Source organism: Hordeum vulgare, chromosome 7H (genome assembly GCF_904849725.1).
Source record: "Hordeum vulgare subsp. vulgare chromosome 7H, MorexV3_pseudomolecules_assembly, whole genome shotgun sequence".
Lineage (NCBI taxonomy): Eukaryota > Viridiplantae > Streptophyta > Magnoliopsida > Poales > Poaceae > Hordeum > Hordeum vulgare.
This window is the reverse complement of record NC_058524.1, coordinates 232,128,461-232,151,501: the sequence shown is the minus strand read 5'-3', so window position 1 is coordinate 232,151,501 and position 23,041 is coordinate 232,128,461.

The window sequence follows — 23,041 nt, the reverse complement described above, 5'->3', positions numbered from 1 at the left end:
ATGCACCAACGGCTCTACATGTCCTACTATGGAGTTTGTTTATCCGGACCAAGATTTGACAATGTCTTGATCGAGTTGAGTATACCTGCATGTCTATCATGAAGGATGCACACACTCGGCTTATCATGCACAACTGCTATTTTCAACTACATGAAGAACCATGTCCAACTCTCGATGTTCTCGCTCTCCACAAAAGCAAATACAAGTAGGACTACTTGATTTTGGCCATCTTGACCTATGGTTGTGAGGATCTGACCCTTGTATTTGCCAGTGAGAAAAGTGCCATCTACACATATCACCGATCGACAATGTCTAAAAGCTTCGATGCAGACACCGAAAGAGAAGAACAATTGATGCAACACCCTCACAATTCGGAACTCTGGCAGGTACAAGTCTTGTATGTCGACATAGGTGCCAGGATTCCAGTTCTGTTGTGTTTGGAGGAGCCGCACAATAGAGTCATATTCATCAAAATATGAACCAAATCTGGTCTCAAGTGCCTTCTGCTTAGCCCTCCAAGCCTTGCCATACGATATGTTGTACTTGAACCCGACGAAGACTTTTGTCTGTATAGCCTTAACTTCCATAGCTTTGCTCTCCACTATCTCGTTGTAAAGCAAGCGAGCAATGACCATGGAAGTAAGGTTAGGATGATCTTGAGGGATACATGGAATAAGACAAGTATGATGAACTATGTCACTTGTGACCCAGCTTGTGCCATACTTAGGGAGATAGCCATGCACCCTTGCGGGACAACCCTGGTTTCTACATACCATTGTTAAGTTTTTCGGACTTGAAACATCAGCTATCAAAACCCTTTGAATGGACATTGCCAATCAATGATTGCATCCTTCAGAGCTTGTTTGTTTGGGTGCAGGGCACCAGTCGCAATGTTGTTCTAGTGATACTGTCAGGCAGAATCATGACCATCGTTCACCAACATTGCAGATGAGAAGTCATGATTCCATGATGCAGGAATATGCGCTTGATGTGCGTTCTCTTCTTCATCTGATTGCGCGGAATCATCTGAAATATCACCTTCTCTATCTTCTTCATGCATCTGGTTTTGCATCTGCCCATCTATCTCGTCAGCATCCGCCTCGCCGCTAACATAACCATTTGCATTTCCTCCTTTTGCCTGACTGTTGTGGCCTACTTCGTAAACATCATGTCGGGACCCCGATCCTAATCCATAAGAATCCAGCCTGTAACACATCACATCTCTTTGCAGTCTCACGCACGGTTATCCCCATGGCTGTAGCCTTACCTTAGCCGGGACCATTTGCGCCTTTTGACTCACGTATGTAACTGTGTTGCTAGAATTCCAATGTCAAAGAACCCGGATCGACATATCTAGTCATATACTCAAGCGGCAGTTCCGTATAGGGACAAGCATACATGACCGAACAAAGCAGGTGTCGGTCATCAGCGAATGTAGACGAGTCATAGCAAGCTACAAGGACTCCATTACAACGCGTGACATCTGCCAAAGGGACAGACACAACAGCTAAGAAAGACACATGCCGGTCAACCAATGTGTCCGGAGCAGTAGCGAACTACCATGGCTCAATGGAATCACAAAGGGGCATTTCCCCGTAAGGAGTGCTACTAAGGCATACGACTAGGTATTCGAACCCCATACATATCAAGTACAACACATGTACGCATGGCATACTGATATGCATAGATACATCGATGCCATCACAACATAGCCATAAACATACAAACTTTATTTAGAAGGCTCGGAAGAGCCTCACACATAATATTACACAGATAGGGGTCTCACGACCCATCATCACAAGTAATACACACAAGTCTTACAAGCCAGCGGAAGATTAAAAACTGTCTGAGTACAGACAGATGGAAAGATAAAGGCACATGGCCCGACTATCTACAGACTCAACCTAGGGCCAGATCGTAGCTGGGACACCAGCTACTCGTCGTCGTCAACGTCTAGGTAGAGCCCTCCATTAGGGTCATTAACAACCTCTGCAACAATTTATTAAGAAAACTCGAGTACAAGATTACTCAACAAGACTTTAGGATAATCTATCTACTCATGCAAAGTATCAACAAGGAGTTGTGGGGTTTCATGCAGAAAGCCAGCATTTGACTCTTGGCTAGACAACTTGCATTTTCAAATAGTTTTGACAACTATGTTTTCTCGCACATGAGTCCACTAACACCACAACAATACTCTATCGTGGAATCATTCCGTCTCCCTACGGAAATGCCATCCACGACAGTCACACTTATGTTGACAAATTTTATGAGTAACCATTATAGTTATCTATGAACAACATATGCTTCCAAGTAGTCCATATCTGCGGGCGCGGCTATTCGAATAGATCATAACCCTGAAGGGGTGTACTTCTTCACACACGCTCTCGCCACTTATTGCCATGTGCACGTCATGCACCTCTGCAACCTTCAAGCGGAAGCCCGGCGAGGGAGTCGGCCACGACCGTTAACCACTCTAATACCTAGTCCAGGTTTATCGCCTATCTGAGGATAACCCGCTCGAAAGTCCGGCCGAGGTTTCCGCCACGGCCCCAAATGATGTGCGCAGGGTTCCCAAGCCCACCATCCGGGTGCCACTTGGTACACCGTGCCACTGCCTGCCGCATCATAGCCCACCTCTAAGCTCAGCACCATGCACGGCCTCCAGCATGACTATAAACACCAGAAACTACTTGCAACTCCTGGACCGAGTACTAGGCAATTAATAAGTCAAGAGGGTCAGTTAAGTATCCCAACGTGTGGTAGTATCTAGTCTTGGATTACATACACGGAACTCAGTTCCTAAGGACGGTTCCAATGAAACAACCCGCCATGTACTCCCACATAGCCTTTCACCGATACCTTTACCAAATAAGGTTCAACACACAACCTTTATTAACTGAACACAATCTCACAATCCTGTTCATCACCCAGATGACAGACCATACACAACTCTAAGCGTAGCATGCATAACAGGATAACACACATCAGGGCTCAAGCATCTACCAGGTATGCTAGGTTGCAAGGTTCAGCTATTTACTGTGACAAGGACATTCATGCAAAGGAAGTGGGTTCAACTAATGTGGTAAAAGAATTGAAAGAATTTTAACCTAATGCAATAAGTAAGAGCAGGAGCGAGAACATGGGATTTATCGGTATGATCAAAAATGGTTGCTTGCCTTGTTGCTCAGTAGAGGGGTGATAACCGTCTGTCGGATATTCAGTCAAATCCGGAGGGGCGGAGCTACCACGGCGGTCCTCGTCGGGCTCCGGTGAAACTAGGCCTAGAGCTCGAAATCGAGAGGGGAAACAAGGGGAAAGGCACCCTGAGCTCACAGGGAGTGCAGCGGCGTCGAAAGCGGGCTCGGGGACGGTCTGAGGAGGGAGAACGGCGGTGGTGAACGTCGGCGATCCGAGGAAGAATACGATGGAGATTCGGCGATGCAGGGCTCGGGGGCTTCTTTCCTTTGGCAGAGACGACCTGCTCGACGAGGCGTAGCAAACGACACTCTCAGGGGCGGGGAAGGACGGCCGGAGCGATGGCTAGCTCGAGCTCTAGCTCGCGGTCATGGCAGCCGAGGAAGAAAGAGAGGAGAGAGCGCGAATGAGGAGGGGGAAGAGGTGGGAATGGATCCCGGGAGACTTATCCTCCCTCTCTAGCGCATCAGGGTAAAGCAGGCGTGCACGTAGGTGCGTGGGCGCGCCGGGAGGAGCGGCGGCCACCTCCTGCTCCGACTGGCGAAGGAGGAAGACGACAGGCGCTGAGGTGGGCTAGGCCTTAGGTCAGCGACAGGTAAGGTTTCTTTCCATTTTTCCATTTCTGTTTCTGTTATTTACTTACTGACTTTGTTTTGTTTTATTTTTGGCTCCAAACTATTCCTAAAATAGTTCGAATGATACTGGAGTGTTAGTTGGAATATTTCCAACCACATATAATGTTTTCAACATTTTTGGAAACTTTGAATTATCTGAAATCAATTATATAGTTGATTTCAGTAGCTTTTAACTTAAATTTAAAATGCCGAAAGTATTTTGAAAATATGTTTCACCTCTGATATCTTGTTTTCAACATTTAACAGAAAAGATGAACTGTTCTAATGGCCATTTTGGGTTCATTGATTTGGCACTTGTTGAATTATCTTATGAATAAGGAGTGGCTAGGGTTTTGCTTTGATTTCTCCACTTCCTTTGAGTTCATTTCCATTTCTTGGATGCAATGAAAGAAGACATGAGCACAACTTGCTAAACCCTAACAGGGAATTCAGGGATGTAACAACTCACCCCCACTCAAAAGAATCTCGTCCCGAGATTTGGAAGTCGTCGGGAATAGCGGGGGATACTCAAGTAGGAGATGATCCTCTCTTTCCAATGTTGCCTCTTTTTCAGAATGATTCGACCATTGAACTTTAAGAAACTTGAGGTTTCAACGTCGAGTGGTACGCTCAGCTTGATCTAGAATACGCACAGGGTATTCTTGGTATGAAAGGTTATCTTGGCGATCAAGAGTTTCGTGGTCCACTTCACGGATAGGATCCGAAAAGCAACGTCTGAGTTGCGAGACGTGGAATACATCATGAACCATGGAAAGATGTGGATGAAGTTCCAATTGGTAGGCAACTTCTCCTCGTTTGGCAAGAATGCGAAAAGGACCGATAAAACGAGGAGCCAACTTTCCCTTGATACCGAAACGATGGGTTCCCTTCAAAGGTGTAACCCGAAGGTAAGCCTTCTCGTCAACTTCAAAGGTCACAGCCTTATGATGACGATCATATTGGCTCTTTTTACGAGATTGGGCTGTTTTCAACTTTTCACGAATAATGAGAACTTGCTCTTCTGCATCCTGGATCATATCCGGACCAAAGAGTTGCCTCTCTCCGGTTTCTGACCAATTAAGAGGTGTTCGACATCTTCGTCCAAAGAGAACTTCAAAAGGAGCTTTGCCCAAGCTTGATTGATAACTATTATTATAAGAAAATTCGGCGAATGGAAGGCACTTCTCCCAATTCATACCAAACGATATAACACAAGCTCGGAGCATATCTTCTAGGATTTGATTCACTCTTTCTACTTGACCACTTGATTGAGGATGGAAAGCAGTGCTAAAAGATAAGTGAGACCCCATGGCATTCTGAAAATTCTCCCAGAAGCGAGAAGTAAAGATACTTCCATGGTCGGAGTTAATCTCCAGAGGAACATCATGAAGAGACACTATTCGAGAGATATATAACTCTGCTAGCTGGCTAGCTGTTATACTCTCACGAACTGGAAGAAAATGAGCTAGTTTGGAAAGACGGTCGATGACCACAAGGATAGCATTATTTTCTTTCTTGGTCTTGGGAAATCCAGTGATAAAATCTATACTGACTTGTCCCATTTCCATTCAGGAATAGCTAAAGGTTGAAGGGTGCCAACAGTCCTTTGATGTTCTGCCTTAACTCGACGACAAATGTCACAGTTAGCAACGAACTCAACAATTTCTCTCTTCATCCTAGTCCACCAAAAACCTCTGGCGTAGGTCCTGATACATCTTAGTACTACCAGGATGAATGGTGAGAGGAGAATCATGAGCCTCCTTAAGGATCAATTGCCGCAAACGTTTGCTCTTAGGAACCACTAGACGGTTCTGAAAGAACACAACACCTTGCTCATTAATAGAGAAATCCCTAGCGTTTCCGCTAGCAATACTCTCCTTGATCCGGGATATACCCTTATCATATGCCTGCACGGCTATGATTTGATCCCTAAGAGTAGGCTTCACCACCAGGGTAGAAAGGAATCCTTGAGGAACAATGTGAAGATTTAACTTCCGAAATTCCTCATAGAGATGTGGTTGACCTCGTTGTAGCATCAGGTTGTTACAATAAGACTTACGACTTAGTGCATCAACCATAACATTGGCCTTCCCCGGGGTGTAAGTTATCCCTAAGTCGTAATCCGTGATCAACTCAACCCACCGTCTTTGCCTGAGATTCAAATCCGGCTGGGTGAAGATATATTTCAGACTTTGGTGATCAGTGAATATTTCACAATGATTACCAAGAAGGTAATGTCGCCAGGTTTTAAGTGCATGGACTACAGCTGCAAGCTCAAGATCATGTGTGGGATAATTATCCTCATGTGGACGCAACTGTCGAGATGCGTATGCAATTACATGACGATCCTGCATGAGAATTCTACCTAATCCTTGCCGCGAGGCGTCGCAGTAGATAACAAAGTCCTTAGAGAAATCTGGTGGTAGCAACACAGGTGCGGAAGTCAGGCGTCTTTTCAGTTCCTGAAAACTATGCTCACACTGTGGTGTCCACTCGAACTTTTTATCTTTCTTGAGGAGTTCAGTTAGAGGCTTCGCAACCTTGGAGAAATTCTCTACAAAGCGGCAACAATAGCTCGCTAGACCAAGAAAACTCCTAACTTGCTTAACCGATTCAGGTTGAGTCCAATCAAGGACGGCTTGAACTCTCTCGGGATTGACAACAATACCCTTACCAGAGATTACGTGACCTAGATAGGTCACTTCTGGTAACCAAAATTCACATTTTGAAAACTTGGCATACAGGCGGTGCTCTCGAAGTTTCATCAATACCAGCCTTAGATGCTTGGCATGTTCTTGTTCGTTCTTCGAGTAGATGAGAATATCATCGAGGTATACTACGACGAATTTGTCCAAATACTCCATGAAGATTGAATTCATCAAGCGAGAGAAGGTGGCTGGCGCATTGGTTAAACCAAAGGATATGGCGGTGTACTCGTATTGGCCATAACGAGTGACAAAAGCCGTTTTTGGGATGTCCCCATTCTTGATCTTGATCTGATGGTAACCCAACCTCAAATCCATTTTGGAGAAGACTGAGGATCCAGCGAGCTGATCATACAGGTCGTTGATCCTGGGGAGTGGATACTTGTTCTTTATGGTGACCAGGTTAACTGGTCGATAATCTACAACCATCCGATCCATTCCGTCTTTCTTCTTAACGAAGAGGACGGGACAAGCCCAAGGAGAAGAGCTAGGACGAATGAAACCTTTATTCAAGGCCTCATCTAGTTGCTTCTTAAGTTCGGCTAGCTCCAAGGGTGCCATCTTATAAGGTCTTCTGGCTATTGGGACAGTTCCCGGAACAAGGTCTATCACAAAGTCTACATCCCTGTCAGATGGGATTCCTGGTAGTTCTTCTAGAAAAACATCCGGAAAGTCACAGACTACCGGAATGTCTTCAAGTTCTCGAAGAGGGTTGGCATTGAGGGAATAGAGTTGGCATTTGGCAACTCGAGTAGAGACATTGACTATCTCACCCAAGGGATGGGTAAGCTGAACATTTCCAGAATGAGGATCAATCTTGGCATAATGGGCCGACATCCAGTCCATACCCAAGACGATATTGATATCCGAAGATTTCAAGGCTATCAAAGATGCTAGAAAAACTAGCCTTTCTACTAGAATTTCATTGTCATAGGTTATCCTGGAGGTTTGCCACTTACTACCAGGGGTTTGGACAACCAATGGGATTGGCATATCACAGAAAGACATGTTATGCAACTGTGCATAACTTTTTGAAATGAAAGAATGAGATGACCCAGTGTCAAAAAGAATAGACACTGGGTGATGATTGACAAGGAGCATACCTAGTATGACGTAGGGATCCTCTGCAGCCTCTTCTGCTGAAACATAGTTCACATGGCCACGTCCAGGAGTTGGCTTCACATAGTAAGCTTTGCCCGGCTTGCCTTGCCCAACGGACTTTCCAGGTTGCTTGGCGCCCATATTCTGAGGACACTCTCAGGAATAGTGCCCTGGTTCTCCACACTTGTAACAGATCACCTGATTGGCACGTGGTGCAGCATTGCTAGCTGGACCACCATTGGTTTTTGCTGGAGGATTGGTCTGATTCACCTGAGGCGCCACATAGGATGGCCTCGGGGTGTATCTTGGCGGCAGAGAACTATTAGGAACCCACAACCTACGTTTTGGAAACGCGGAACCACATGACGAGCCAGAGTCATGGGAGTGCTTCTTTGTGGCTTCATAGTCGGTATGAGCAGTCTCGGCACTGATCGCATTGTTGACAAGAGCTTGAAAGCTTGTACATTCGTGGAGGTGCGGATCACGACGAAGCTCAGGGCTCAGACCCTTGCAGAATCTTGCTTGCTTCTTGGCGTCAGTTGACACCTCTTCAGTTGCATAGCGGGCGAGGTTACCGAACTCGCGGCTATAGGCATCCACGGTCAATTTTCCCTGGGTGAATGCACATAACTCCTCTCTCTTTCTGTCCATCAGACCCTATGGAATATGGTGCAGACGGAAGTCTGTACTAAAGTTTGCCCATGTGGCTGCTTGTCTGACAGGACACATAGCTTCAAAGTTCTCCCACCAAAGATTGGCGGGTCCTTCCAAAAAGTCGGCCTCAGAAACATTTGCAGAGCGAATCTTCCGTGATATACTGCACAACCAGTCATCAGCGTCGAGGGGGTCGACAGAGTGATGGAACTTTGGAGGATTCAGCTTCAGAAAGTCATTGAGGGACACTGCATCATTCCTCGGCTGACGAGCCGTATTTTGCTCAATATGCTCTAGCAAACGGTGGTCTCCCTTTTGTTTCTTTCTGCCTCAAACATAACTTCCGCCAGAGAGGGCGGGTGAGGCAGTTCCTCCTGCGATGCTTGACTACCCTCTCCCTGCTCATGAGCAGGGGCACGGTTCAACCTGGTGAACACGGTACTGACAAACAAACTCACAGCTTAGACCAATATCGACATCAATACTAACTATGGATTAAGAATGCACTAAACACATGGAATGCGGAAATGAACATCCGAACAACATGGTAGCAAGCAACTGCTATATATACACCATGGTTCATACACACCATTACATAGTTCAGTACAACCTTAACCGAAGAACAAACTACTGAAAAGATGACACTACTCATTAGAGGCTTTCCAAGCTTCCTATACATTATTTATCTATGCCTCCGGAACTCATCTCACGACATAAGCATACTCCACAAGACACACAGGACCGTGGAAGTACAACTACTACCATACTATTCTTCCACTCACGGGTTCAGGCATCCGCATAGAACATCTCATAGAGGTTGCCTGCATGGCCTGGGAGCTCAACTTGCGGATCAGGAAACACTCGAGCTTGAGACCCCTGGGAACCGTAAGGGCACGGGTGTGGCCTTGGTCCCCTGACTGGTGGTAGTAGAGGTCCCCGAAGAGGGGTGACTCCTCCTATAGCAGGCCAATCAACATGAGCCGGAAGATGGGTCCTAACAGGGTTCAGCATCTCCATATCTCCATACCCTGTCTGGAGTACAAGTGCCAGCTGTGTCAAAGACGTCCACAGACGGGAACGTGTATCATGGAACTCCATACGAAGGGCACGAACATCCCTGTCTCTATTCTCTAGCATCTCAGCAGTGGACTGCAGCAGCGGATCCTCCATAGAGGAATCAAAGTAGACCCCACTAAGGTATCCTTCTTCTCCTGGCTGAGAGGCAGGAACATAGCAGAACTCTGAATTCTACAGCAGTGCATGTGTGGCCCACATGATGGTAAGCATTGAATAGGCAGCATCTTGTACTGCCATGTCAACAGTGACCCCCAATCCATAAGACCAATGGATCGGCTCCTCAGCTCCAGGGTAATCTGGGAATACCCTAACAGTGCACAGATACTGACTCTGATTAAAATCCCGGTACTGCTCCTCCACTGTGTACTCTAGGTACCAGCAATAACCGGCAACTGACATCATCCTAACTAGCATGGCCGTATGACCTGGTACGTCAATGCACCTAGTTAGACGGACCACCTGACGAGAAGGGCGGCCAGTCATCTGATGCAAAAGAATTAGAGCTCTGAAGACAATACTTGGGCAGCATAACGGCTGTAAATGCTCAAAAACAATTTTGAGACAACCCACAAAGATACGATAGCATAACCACTCAACTATCAAGTTTAATTCCATGGTCATCAAAACTTACTTTCTTTTCCGTGAGATAAGAGAAACTCGAAGTAACTCTCGACTCGTTGTCGTCTAATCTACCGGTCAGATACCACGAGCCTAAGAGAAAGATAAGTAACCTAGTCCTTAATCCCCGCAGAAAAGACGAGGATGACGAGAATAGAATAATTTAAGAAGAGAAGCAAGAGTCTTACGTTCCCTTCCACAAACAATTCCCTTATGTATAACTAAAGTAATTCTAGACTCAACTTCGACCAGTTTGGCTGAGTAATCCTACAGTCAGTCAGGCTCTGATACCAACGTTGTCGGGACCCCGATCCTAATCCATAGGAATCCAGCGTGTAACACATCACATCTCTTTGCGGTCTCACGCACGGTTATCCCCACGGCTGCAGCCTTACCTTAGCCGGGACCGTTTGCGCCTTATGACTCACGTACGTAACTGTGTTGCTAGCATACCAATGTCAAAGAACCCGGATCATCATGTCTAGTCATAAACTCAAGCGGCAGTTCCGTACAGGGACATGCATACATGACCCAGCAAAGCAGGTGTCGGTCATCGGCGAATGTAGACGAGTCGTAGCAAGCTACAAGGACTCCATTACAATGCGTGACATTTCCGAAAGGGACAGACACATCAGCTAAGAAAGACACATGCCGGCCAACCAATGTGTCCGGAGCAGTAGCGAACTACCATGGCTCAATGGAATCACAAAGGGGCATTTCCCCGTAAGGAGTGCTACTAAGGCATACAACTAGGTATTCGAACCCCATACATATCAAGCACAACACACGTACACATGGCATACTGATATGCATAGATACATCGATGCTATCACAACATAGCCATAAACATACAAACTTTATTTAGAAGGCTCGGAAGAGCCTCACACATAATATTACACATATAGGGGTCTCACGACCCATCATCAGAAGTCATACACACAAGTCTTACAAGCCAGCAGAAGATTAAAAATTGTCTGAGTACAGACAGATGGAAAGATAAAGGAACATGGCCTCACTATCTACAAACCCAACCTAGGGCCAGATCGTAGCTGGGACACCAGCTACTCATCATCGCCAACGTCGAGGTAGAACCCTCCATTAGGGTCATAAACAACCTCTGCAACAATTTATTAAGCAAACGTGAGTACAAAAGTACTCAGCAAGACTTTAGGATAATCTATCTACTCATGCAATGTATCAACAAGGAGTTGTGGGGTTTCATGCAGAAAGCCAGCATTTGACTCTTGGCTAGACAACTTGCATTTTCAAATAGTTTTGACAACTATGTTTTCTCGCACACGAGTCCACTAACACCACAACAATACTGCATCGTGGAATCATTCCGTCTCCCTACGAAAATGCCAACCACGACACTCACACTTATCTTGACAAATTTTATGAGTAACCATTATAGTTATCTATGAACAACATATGCTTCCAAGTAGTCCATATCCGCGGACGCGGCTATTGGAATAGATCATAACCCTGAAGGGGTGTACTTCTTCACACACGCTCTCGTCACTTATCGCCATGTGCACGTCATGCACCTCGGCAACCTTCAAGCGGAAGCCCAGCGAGGGAGTCGGCCACAACCGTTAACCACTCTAATACCTAGTCCAGGTTTATCGCCTATCTGAGGGTAACCCACTCGGAAGTCCGGCCGAGGTTGCCGCCACGGCCCCAAACGATGTGCGCAGGGTTCCCAAGCCCGGGTGCCACTTGGTACATCGTATCACTGCCTACCGCATCATAGCCCACCTCTAACTCAGCACCATGCACGACCTCCAGCATGACTATAAAAACCAGAAACTACTTGCAACTCCTGGACCGAGTACTAGGCGATTAATAAGTCGAGAGGGGTCAGTTAAGTATCCCAACGTGTGGTAGTATCTAGTCTTGGATGACATACACGGAACTTAGTTCCTATGGATGGTTCCAATGAAACAACCCGCCATGTACTCCTACATAGCCTTTCACCGGTACCTTTACCAAATCAGGTTCAACACACAACCTTTATTAACTCAACACAATCTCGCAATCATGTTCATCACCCAGATGACAGACCATACACAACTCTAAGCATAGCATGCATAGCAGGATAACACACATCAAGGCTCAAGCATCTACCAGGTATGCTAGGTTGCAAGGTTAAGCTATTTACTGTGACAAGGACAGGTCATGCAAAGGAAGTGGGTTCAACTAACGTGGTAAAAGCATCGAAAGCATTTTAACCTAATGCAATAAGTAAGAGCAGGAGCGAGAACATGGGATTTATCGGGATGATAAAAAATGGTTGCTTGCCTTTTTGCTCAGCAGAGGGGTGATAACCGTCAGTCGGATATTCTATCGAATCTGGAGGGGCGGAGCCTACCGGAATAACAACAATCAATCAATATCAAACATATGCAACAAAATGATGCATGAAATGCAATGTAGCATGGTTTGAGATGACTAATAGAACCTTTTGGGTGATCTTGATTTGAAATCATAATTCAAATATCATTTGAATTATAATTTAGCAAATTCTTTTAATTGATTTGACCTGATGTTGTTTCATAACTGTGTTTTTCATGCATGAAAATAGCACCATTGGATTCCTTGAATTTTTCTGATCATTTTACATATATTATTTGTCAAATTTGGAGTTATATTCAATTTTCTATGAATTTCCAAAGTTTTGAACTTATTCTATAATTATTTTTAAACAGAAAATGAGTTATTGCATCAGCATGACATCAGGAGGTCCAACTGGCCGTTGAAAGTCAAACCTGACCAGTGGGACCCACTTGTTAGTGACTCTGGCCAGTTTTTAGTTTAGATTTTACTTAATTAGCTAATTCACAGAGTAGGACCCACCTGTCAGTGTCTATTTAAATTAATTAAATAAGTTATTTTTATTTTTATTAAATTTAATTAGACAGGGGCTGGCCCCACCTGTCATAGGCTTAGGAGGAAAGAACCCACCGGCGACGAGGTCGATCTCGCCGGCGGTGAGCCTCCGGCAGCACCAGAGACGACGGAGGGCGTCGGAAACACATCTCCAATAACCAAATGCACGACAGAGACCTCAGGAAGAACGTCCACTCGATGACGCTCACGATGGAGCAAACCCCAGGGGCTGGGGTGGCCGGAATGAACGCCGGCGACGAGCTTGGCGGCGGCCGAAGCTCGGGCATCATCGAGGTCATCGAAACAGAGGGCGTTTCACGCAGGGCTGGGCTCCTAGAGCATCTACGCGACGAGCTGGAGCCATTGCAGGCCTCGGGTGGACCAACCGGTCACCGTAGGGCCACCGACGACGAGCTACCGCGGCGGTTGTCGTGGGTATACGCCTGACAGTAGATGTGTAGGGTACGAATGAGATGGGCAGAGTCCTAGCTACGGCGAGGTTGTATGAGTTCAGGCCCCTCTACGGTGGAGGTAATAGCCCTACGTCTCAGTGCTCGTGGAGCTTGTTACCGAGTGTAATATGGAGTACAATGTTTTTCTAACCCTTTTACCAGTGGGGGAGGGCGGCTTATATAGAGTGCACTGCCCTCCACAACGGTTCTGATTCAAGGGTGGAGTAGTGGCGATTGAATGCATGCATTACAGGTAACATATGCTATAAATGCTAGTTAATGCACCCGGAAACGTACGGCAGTTTCCCTCCAGGGAGGTTACGACGCACCGAGTGTATCCAGTCGGTAGGTCCGGTGTCCTCCGAGTCTTAGTCTCCGACTGGATGATTCTGGGCCCGTTACCGACTGGATGATGGGGACACCTTAATACAGTGGGGCATACTTAAGGTCCTGTCCCTTGCGTGGGGTAGTCCTTGGGTAGGACCTGTAGGACAGGCCTATGACCCTACCCTAGGACTATGACCCCATCATTAGTCCCCGAATGGATTGGGGTTGAAACGTCAAAGCAGTGCTCGATGCTTAGATCCGACTGGACTAGGTTCGGCTTGGGCGTTGCTTGCTTCTATCCATTCTATCTCTCCTGGCCAATGATCCGAGTGAATGTGTTCTGCGGAACGGACTGTCGGGAACCGAGTGCTTTCGCGGCATCTTTTGACACGACCGGTCAACTGACAGCGGTGGATTTTCCGGGAACTCAAATTTCGGGTTCCGCGCGCTTAGCTGGGGCGACGTCAGCGCGCTCGAGTAGCGCCTGACTCCTCGATCCTCGCGCCTTCAACTCTTCCGCCGATATCGCCGCGGCTGGTTGGGCTGATAAGATTTCGGGCCCGCTCGCCAGCGACCCAGTCGGTGTTCTATTTAACTCTGGCCGACGAGACCCATCGGTTACGCTCGCCGAATCCTCTGCTCTTGCTTGCTCTGTCTTCCTCGCCACCTCTTGCGCTCATACACCTTTCTCTTCCCATCCTTCTCGAAAGCTTGCCATCGCCGCCATGACCAAGGGCCAGACCAGCAAGATGGAGGCAAGGAAGAAGAAGGGCAAGGCGGCGGCTGCTCAGCGGCGGCAGCGGCCATTGCCAGCGGGATGGATCCAGGGAGACTTTCTTCCCTCCACAGTGACGGAGGGGGACCTGCTGGAGCTGGTAGAGCACGGCCAGCTCGTGCATAAATCTTGGAGGTTGCCGGCGGACGACGAGGTTGAGCCGGCGCCACGGGAGGGGGAACGCGTCTTGCTCCTCAGCCACGTTCATCGAGGTTTCTCTCTGCCCCCCCACCCTTTCTTCAAAGGCATCATGAATCATTTTGGTGCTCAACTCCATCACTTCCCTCCGAATGCCATTGCCCACCTTTCTGCCTTCATTGTTCTGTGCGAATGCTTTATCGGTTTCCCCCCTCATTGGGGTTTATTCAAACATATCTTCTCCGCCCGCTCTTAGTCAGTCGGATGACAAGACGCATCTCCTCCAGCTCTGCGGGGGTTTAGGGTTTCAGAAAAAGAGTCGGAGTAGCTACCCTGCTCTCCAGTTGAACGAGTCGGTTAGGAACTGGCAGTCGACGTGGTTCTACTGCCAGGACATAGCCTGTCCGAACGCGTCGACTGGACTGCCTCCATTTAGTCTAGACCGCCCTGCTCCACCCAAGCAACTCGCCCTCTCGAAAGCCAAGAGGGATGACATCCAGCCTTTGGTCGAGGCACTCGCGGATGTTGTCAGGAGGGGGGTCACCGGTATTGACCTGTTGGAAGTCTTCATCGGTCGGCGGATCGAGGCTCTTCAAGCTCGCCACCATGCTATGTGGCTCTACACAGGGCCCGAGGATTCCACTCGGACCGTCGCGGTGGGCATACTCGAGGAGAAGGTGACCTCGATAGTGCTCCAAATCACGGGACCTTGCGAGAACCCTAAAGGAGCTCGCCGAGTGGTGCCTCACAGCACGGACAACCCGCCACCAAATCAGGTGAGTAGCGTTAGCCGAATATATCGAACTGTTTTGATTTCAGTCGTTCATTTATATCCTCGTGTGATGCTTAATGTTTTCGACTGAATCTCATGTAGGAATGGACCAACTGGTCCTCCCCTGTCTCGAACGGGGATCCGGAGGAGGAGGAGGAAGAAGGTAGCCAGGAGGGGAGCGTGGATAGCACTGAATATGTCTCCGACAACAGGGAGTCGGAGGAGGAGGACAGCGAGGAGGAGGAAGAAGACGAAGAGCGCAACTCTCCGCCTCCACCGCCAAAACAGCGGAGTAAGCGTCGACATGAGCCTGTCGTCCCTTCGGCTCCCCCCGCGTTGTCGAGTGCTCTACCTACCGCTCCGGCGGTCCCGAGTGCTCGAGACACGAAGAGGTCCAGGGACGCCCCCGCTGAGCCTGCAGGCCAATCTCCCAGGGCGCCCAAACCGAGTGGGCCCAACCCTCGGAGGGCTCTGCCGCGCATGAGGGTTGCCATCCTCGTCACATCCACATAAGCGAATCCAACTCTCAGCTTTTTATGTTATCCGAGTGAACTCCCGCTTTACAAGTCGAATGGGCTTCACTTGACAGGGTCGCCACTTCTACAACCTCTCCGGTCCGCCAAGGGGATGACCCCATGGATACAGACAACGTCGTCTCGTCCCAGCCGGGTATGTTGTAGGAGAGTCAGGTGTTTTATTCCTGTAGACTGTACTATCCTTTTCTTTTTCTGAACCATCATGCCATTCGGCTTGTCAGGGGCGATTCACCCGGACGAAGACGGGCAAGGGAGAGCCGAGGCGGCCGTGGAGCCTGTCGTGGAGCCTGTCCTTGAGGCTGCTCTTCCTGCTGCTGCCCCTGCCGCCGACGCTCCACCGACTGAAGTGCCTCCACCGACCGAACCAGTGTCGGTGGGCGACGAACTGACTGGGGCGAATCTTGGGATGCCCCAGGATCTTCCCACAATTCCCGGTTCGTCGAATGTTGAATTCAGCATTCGGTGTGTCCCAGAGGAGCAGGTGGGAGCGGCTAAGGGAGCCATGATCCAAGCGGAGCTGATGACCGGGGAGGCCAAGAAGGCTTATGACTCCGTTGCGGCTTTGTACCAGCGGAGCTTGGACCTGCGCGACGACATCCGAGTAAGTAGTCTAGTAAGTACTGACTTTTCTTTTGTAACCCACTGGGTGTTGTCGTAGTCTGTTGTTTGCAATGGGTTCACTCCGAGTGAACCCAGTGGGTGTAGTCCCCGAGACTTCTGTCGAGTGCTTGCACCGACAGTTGTGTTTATACATTTGGTCTTTATTTTTGTCGTGTCCGTAGACAAGATTTCTGAGTGCAAGTTCTTACTGCAGTCGGAGCACTCTTGCGGTAAGAGTTCCCTAGAGTAAACTGCACACAGGTGGAGTAGCTTTAGCCTCGGAGGCGTAGGTGAAAACGTGCACCTCAATAGGGCAGACCTGCTTGAGGTGCATGCCAGTGGGGTCACTCTTAGTGAACCCACTGGGTGTAGTCCCCGAGACCGCTGTCGACTGCTTGCGTCGGCAGGGGTCTGAAGAACATAGTTTGTATTGAGAAAGTTGCTGATAACCCTTTGTTTCGTCTTGTAGAAAACTTGTGATATGGGGAGCGCTTATGAAGCCTTGAAGGCTGAGAAGAACCAATATGCTGGTGAACTAGAAACCGCGACGCTCGCCATGGCTGGCCTGAAGAACGCGCTGGAAGTTCGAGAGAAATCCTTGGAGGAAGCGTTGGAGGCAAACAGGGCGTTGGTGGTGGAGGTGGAGAGGCTGAAGAAACAGAGGACCGAAGTGTACGATCAAATGGCTGCTCGGAATAAACGATGGATAGCTCAGGAGAAGTATGTGGATGACTGGGCTGTCCAGATGATGAGTCGTCTGGCTGGTAAGTCTGATGATTTGTCGAGTGGTTGTATCTTGTGACGAACACTCGGTTTGTAATTTCTATTTGCTCGTTTGTGGCAGATTTTTGTGGTGACGTTGAAGCTGAAGCGGCAGCCGTGGAACGATCCATGAAGGACAATGTGCCGCTCAGCGAGGACGCCAACCGGAATCTACTCCGGCCTCATATCCGCGTAGGCAAAGTGGGTCCGTTCATCAACCGACTGAGAGAAATCTTCGGCCGCATTGAGAAGGAGCTTTGGCCGGAAGACGAGTCGCGGGAAAAGATGGAGACTCTGTTGGGGCGACTGGGGGAGATTCCGGCCCGAGTGCAATCTTGGAAGAAATCGGCAGCGCATTGCGGTGCTGATGTGGCGCTGTCCTTGGTCCGGGTCCATTGCAAAGAAGTGCGGGAAGATAAGCTGAAATCCTTGAAAGTCGCCAACACGAAGAAGCTTCAATTCGAAGACTTCGACCCGCATTGCTGGAGACTGCGACCCGCATTGCTGATGGAATCGACCTGGATACCTTTGTGGAACCCTGCAGTCCTGACGCGGGCCCAGCTGACTCATGATCGAACTTTATCCTCGGTATGCCGAGTGTTTGCCTGTACGATATTCTGTCCACTTCTGTTGGCCGTCATACTTTTGGATCGGTGCGGGTAAGCTTGATCCGCACCGAGTCCGTTATCGTTTCTAGACTGCTGGAGTCACAACGAAAACACTTATTCTTTTGCTTGAGTGTTGTTTGGAGTTGAACACTTAATGTGTACTCGTAGAATATTAGGACTTAGGTGATTCATGATCAGTGCTAAGTTCCCGAGTGTAACGTATAGAGCACACTCGGAGGAGCGATTAGTACTTAGGCGATGCAGGATCGTAGCTAAGTCCTCGAGTGTGACGTGAAGTGCACACTCGAAGGAAGATTAGTACTTAGGCGATGCGTGATCGCAGCTAAGTCCCCGAGTGTGACGTAAAGTGCACACTCGGAGGAAGTTAATAATTAGGCGATGCGTGATCGCAGCTAAGTCCCCGAGTGTGACGTAAAGTGCACACTCGGAGGAAGTTAATACTTAGGCGATGCGTGATCGCAGCTAAGTCCCCGAGTGTGACGTAAAGTGCACACTCGGAGGAAGTTAATACTTAGGCGATGCGTGATCGCAGCTAAGTTCCCGAGTGTGACGCAAAGTGCACACTCGGAGGAAGTTAATACTTAGGCGATGCATGATCGCAGCTAAGTCCCCGAGTGCGACGTGAAGTGCACACTCGGAGAAGTTAATACTTAGGCGATGCGTGATCGCAGCTAAGTCCCCGAGTGCGACGTGAAGTGCACAATCGGAGAAGTTAATACTTAGGCGATGCAGGATCGCAGCTAAGTCTCCGAGTGCGACGTGAAAGTGCACACTCAGAGGAAGTTAATACTTAGGCGATGCGTGATCGCAGCTAAGTCCACGAGTGTGACGTAAAATGCACACTCGGAGGAAGTTAATACTTAGGCGATGCGTGATCACAGCTAAGTCCCCGAGTGTGACGCAAAGTGCACACTCGGAGGAAGTTATACTTAGGCGATGCAGGATCGCAGCTAAGTCCCCGAGTTTGACGTGAAGTGCACACTCGGAGAAGTTAATACTTAGGCGATGCGTGATTGCAGCTAAGTCCCTGAGTGTGACGCAAAGTGCACACTCGGAGGAAGTTAATACTTAGGCGATGCAGGATCGCAGCTAAGTCCCCGAGTGCGACGTGAAGTGCACACTCGGAGGAATTTAATACTTAGGCGATGCAGGATCGCAGCTAAGTCCCCGAGTGTGACGCAAAGTGCACACTCGGAGGAAGTTATACTTAGGCGATGCAGGATCGCAGCTAAGTCCCCGAGTGCGACGTGAAGTGCACACTCGGAGAAGTTAATACTTAGGCGATGCGTGATTGCAGCTAAGTCCCCGAGTGTGACGCAAAGTGCACACTCGGAGGAAGTTAATACTTAGGCGATGCAGGATCGCAGCTAAGTCCCCGAGTGTGACGCAAAGTGCACACTCGGAGGAAGTTATACTTAGGCGATGCAGGATCGCAGCTAAGTCCCCGAGTGCGACGTGAAGTGCACACTCGGAGAAGTTAATACTTAGGCGATGCGTGATCGCAGCTAAGTCCCCGAGTGTGACGCAAAGTGCACACTCGGAGGAAGTTAATACTTAGGCGATGCAGGATCGCAACTAAGTCCCCGAGTGCGACGTGAAGTGCACACTCGGAGGAATTTAATACTTAGGCGATGCAGGATCGCAGCTAAGTCCCCGAGTGCGACATGAAAGTGCACACTCGGAGATAGTTAATACTTAGGCGATGCAGGATCGTAGCTAAGTTATTTTTTGTGACCATACTCTGCAACCACGGAAGAACTCTGAATCTGCAAAAGAAATTGAATCTGCTGTATATTATTTCTCCAAAACTTGTTCGTTACACTGCTTCAGTTGGCGATCACGTATAAAAACGCTTGAGGAGGTCTCCGTTCCACGCGCGGGGTTCGTCGGCCTCCTTCTGAATGTTGTAGAGTCTGTATGCCCCGTTGTTCAGCACCTTTGAAATGATGAAAGGACCTTCCCAGGCCGGAGCCAACTTGTGTGGTCTCTGCCGATCCACTCGGAGCACCAAATCGCCAGCCTGGAACGTGCTGCTTCTGACATGTCGTGCATGAAAACGTCGCAGATCTTGCTGATAAATTGTTGAGCGAGTAAGTGCCATCCCGCGCTCCTCCTCTAGAAGATCGACTCCATCTTGCCTTGCTTGTTCTGCTTCGGCTTCGGAGAAGAGTTCGACTCGCGGGGCATTGTGAAGCAGGTCACTCGGAAGGACCGCTTCTGCTCCATAGACGAGGAAGAACGGTGATCGCCTTGTTGATCTGTTCGGAGTGGTGCGGAGACCCCAAAGTACTGAAGGTAACTCGGTTACCCACGCACCAGCAGCATGTCCTATCTCTCGTAAGAGTCGAGGCTTCAAACCTTGAAGGATAAGTCCATTTGCACGCTCAGCTTGTCCATTGGATTGCGGATGTGCTACGGAAGCAAAATCCACTCGGATACCTTGACTCGCGCAGAAACCTTTGAATCTGTCCGAGTCGAAGTTTGTCCCATTGTCCGTGATTATGCTGTGAGGCACTCCGAATCTGGAGATGATGTCTCTGACAAACTTCACAGCTGTGGAGGCGTCGAGTTTCTTGATGGGCTTGGCTTCTATCCACTTTGTAAACTTGTCGACTGCCACCAACAGATGTGTGTAGCCTCCTTGGCCTGTCTTGAATGGTCCGACTGTGTCTAATCCCCAAACTGCAAACGGCCACACAAGTGGGATTGTCTTTAGTGCATATGTTGGCTTGTGGGACTTGTTGGAGTAGAACCGACAGCCTTCGCATCGATCGACCATAGCTTTGGCCATTTCGTTAGCCTGCAGCCAGAAGAATCCAGCCCTGAACGCCTTGGCGACGATTGCTCTTGAAGAAGCATGATGGCCGCAGGTTCCCGAGTGGATATCCTCTAGGATCAACCGCCCTTCCTCTAGGGAAATGCAACGTTGGAGAACGCCTGAAACACTCTCCTTATACAATTGACCATCAATGACAGTGAACGCCTTCGACCTGCGAACTATTTGTCGGGCTTGGACTTCGTCTTCTGGAAGTTCTTGCCTTAGGATATATGCCATAATAGGCACAGTCCACTCGGGGATGATTAGCAGAATCTCTGTGACCAGATCAACCATAGCAGGCACATCGACTTCAGTCAGGTCTGTTCCGCTCTTGGGTTGCACTAGCTCTTCCGTGAAGGGATCTTCTTTGACTGAAGGAAGATGGAGGTGCTCGAGGCAGACATCACTCGGGACGGGTCTCCGAGTGGATCCGAGCTTCGCCAATTCGTCCGCCGCTTGGTTCTTCAGTCTTGGAACATGATGAAGTTCTAGACCTTCAAACTTCTTCTCCAGCTTCCTGACTGCATTGCAGTAGGTTGTCATAGTGGGGTTCCTTACGTCCCACTCTTTCATTACTTGGTTGACCACCAAGTCTGAATCGCCGTAGACCATCAGGCGATGGACGCCGAGTGAGATGGCCATGCGCAATCCGTAGAGAAGAGCTTCATACTCTGCCTCATTGTTAGATTAATCAAAGTGTATGTGAAGCACATACTTGAGCTTGTCACCCTTTGGTGATACGATCACAACACCAGCGCCGGATCCATTCAACATCTTAGACCCATCGAAGAACATTGTCCAATGAGCCGAGTAGATGTGAGTCGGTTGCTGTTGTTCTACCCATTCTCCTATAAAGTCAGCCAGGGCTTGAGACTTAATAGCTTTCTTGGCCTCTAACTTGATGTCACAGTACAGCATCTCCATCGCCCACTTCGCCACTCGGCCTGACGCGTCTCGATTGTGGAGAATTTCCGACAAAGGAGAATCAGAAACGACAGATACCGAGTGGTCTTGGAAATAATGGGCAACCTTCTTCGCAGTCAAATAAATCCCATAGATAAGCTTCTAATAATGGGGATACCTCTGCTTGGAAGGGGTCAGAACCTCGGAAACGTAGTACACTGGCCGCTGAACTTTGTAAGCTTTGCCCTCCTCCTCTCGCTCGACTGTAAGAACAGTACTAACCACTTGATTTGTGGTCGCGATATATAGAAGAAGGGGCTCTTTACTGAGCGGAGCAGTAAGAACCGGCTGGGTGGAAAGTAGGACTTTGAGGTCGTCGAACGCGACTTGGGCTTCGTCTGTCCAGTCGAAGGTATCTGATTTTTTCATGAGTCGATACAGAGGAAGCGCTTTTTCGCCGAGTCGACTGATGAACCTGCTCAAAGCTGCTAAGCAACTTGTGAGTCGTTGAACATCGTGTATTCTGACCGGCCTCTCCATTCGGACGGTGGTCCCGATCTTTTCGGGGTTAACATTGATCCCTCGTTCGGAAATGAAGAAACCGAGTAACTTTCCGCTGGGAACACCGAATGAACACTTGGCAAGATTTAACTTGATATCGTACCTACGAAGGTTGGCGAATGTTTCTGCCAAGTCAGTCAGCAGGTCGGAACCTTTGCGGGACTTGACTACGGTATCATCCATGTATGCCTCCACATTGCGACCGATCTGGTCTAGGAGACATTTTTGGATCATGCGCATAAAGGTGGCTCCTGCATTCTTCAGACCGAAAGGCATGGTGATGTAGCATAAGCACCCAAACGGGGTGATGAAAGCTGTTTTCAACTCATCGGGACCATACAGACGGATCTGATGATAACCCGAGTAGGCATCAAGAAATGATAAACGCTCGCACCCCGCAGTCGAATCAACAATTTGATCTATGCGGGGGAGCGGAAAATGGTCTTTCGGGCAGACCTTATTGAGGTGCTTGAAGTCAATGCACATTCGGAGTGACTTGTCCTTCTTGGGCACCATGACTACATTGGCGAGCCACTCGGAGTGGTGAACCTCGCGAATGAATCTGGCAGCTAGCAGCTTAGCCACCTCTTCTCCGATTGCCCTCCTTTTGTGCGCTGCGGACCGGCGTAGGCGCTCTCGGACGGGCCGAGCAGCGGGATCCACATGCAGTCGGTGCTCAGCCAACTCCCTAGGTACACCCGGCATGTCAGATGGCTTCCATGCGAAGATGTCCCAGTTCTCACGGAGGAATTGGGTGAGCTCGGCTTCCTATTTGGGATCCAGGGTGGTGGAGATGTTTGTCGGGGCGGCAGACTCGTCCGTCGGGTGGATGCTGACCTTCTTAGTCTCTCCTGCCGACTGGAACGCGGCCTCAGAAGCTGGCTTCTTTGAGCGCATTAAGTCGGCGGGGTC